This window comes from Rhineura floridana, chromosome 3, assembly GCF_030035675.1.
Source record: "Rhineura floridana isolate rRhiFlo1 chromosome 3, rRhiFlo1.hap2, whole genome shotgun sequence".
In the NCBI taxonomy this organism is placed as follows: domain Eukaryota; kingdom Metazoa; phylum Chordata; class Lepidosauria; order Squamata; family Rhineuridae; genus Rhineura; species Rhineura floridana.
The window spans coordinates 33,989,980-33,991,662 of NC_084482.1; the positions used below are offsets into that span (position 1 = coordinate 33,989,980).

Below are 1,683 nucleotides of genomic sequence, written 5' to 3' on the forward strand. Positions count from 1 at the left end.
TGTACATTTTTTTCTGTTTAGAAAACTTTTTGCTAGATCAGGCCTGAATGACTGTTGCCTTTTAGAAACACATATATACCCAGGATCTCACATTTTCCTGATTTCCAACAGTGTGAGGATGGCAAGCTGATGTCTGAAAGAAAGAACTCCAGATGGCTCTAGACAATTGCTTAAGGTAACACCTTGCTGGGAAAATTGCCTGAACTTCTAACAGCCCAGGATTCATGTGATGACAAAAGGGAGACGTAATGGATGCTACAAAGAGAACCTGTCTGAATGTGGAGCCAACACAATGTGTAGCTGAGGTAAGGTTGTTAAACCCAGGAATCTGCAGGGCTGGAATTCACTTATTTACTAAAAACATCTTCAAGACTGTTTTTCATCCATGTAGATACCAGGTGTTATACAATTGGCATGAATAAAACTGAACATGCCAAAACCCATGGCACAGTGTGTGTGCATGTGTGTATATATGCATAATGCAATCATTATAAAACAATTAGAGGCAACTAAAAATAATCAGGCCTACAGCCATACTACCCTGAACCCCAGTCTTATCTGATCTCGGAAGCTAAGCAGGGTCAGGCCTGGTTAGTACTTGGATAGGAGACCGCCTGGGAATACCGGGTGCCGTAGGCTTAGAGGAAGGCAATGGTAACCATACCTCTTACTGTGAAAACTCTATGGATATATCCAAAAGATTCATAGAGTCACCATAAGTAGTAATTGACTTGAAGGCATATAACAACAACAAAAATAATCAGAGCAGACTAAAACACCACTTTTTGATACCAGTTGTGCTCCTGTGGGGCCACCACCCTATTCTCTCCTTGGTGCATTATTAGTCTCACTTGACAGGAATGTAGAGGGTAGCCTCGTTTGAAGATCTTAAGGCACAGGCAGGTTGATAGGCACTCCTTCACGGAAAGGAGTAACAGGTACTAATTGGACTATGGACTTCTAGGCTGGGGCATAAAGAGACTCCTGGCCACACATTAGGACTTCTGTGGCTGAATCCAAATGGGAGGCTCCTAGTGCAACCCAATCATTCCTCTTCTGTTGTAAGTTATAAGTAAAATTGCAATTGACCTTCCACAATGCTGGGAGCATTGCACATTTTCTATGTGCCCATCCCATTATCTTGTGCCACCTAAGTGGGCATGATAGATCTGTTGTAGGTGGGGCCATTCTAAGCTCAGCACACATTGACTATAACCCTTGTGGAGGTGCTGTTTGATGACCCCCACTAATTTATTTTAAATTATTATTATTTATTTGATGTATTACTTGATCACTACAAAAAAACAACTTACGACACAAAATGAGAGTAAAAGGCATGTAAATCAATCCTTTAATTACTGGCTTGAGATCCAACTGAAGAGTCATGGAGAAAATAAATACAGGATCAGAGTGAGGGGATGGTGGTGTTGTGGTGATGTCTATAAACAGTGAGTGGCCAACGCATGACAATTCCACACACAATGCCTAAGTAGGGATGGGCTAGAATTTCGATTAAATTCACATTTCAAGCTGAATCTATCAAATCTGCACTTTCTGAAACAATATGAGAACCAAAACACAGCCATCCTTCAAAATTCACACTGATTTGAATTTTACTATATGATTTGCCGACTAAACAATGTTCACAAAAATACATATATTAGGGCAAGTGTGTATAAAAAT

At 40.4% G+C, this 1,683-nt stretch overlaps 1 pseudogene; it reads left to right on the plus strand.

Annotated features, from left to right (window-relative positions):
• Positions 1–523: 523 nt before the first annotated feature.
• Positions 524–639, plus strand: LOC133382526 (5S ribosomal RNA; annotated as a pseudogene).
• Positions 640–1,683: the final 1,044 nt, after the last annotated feature.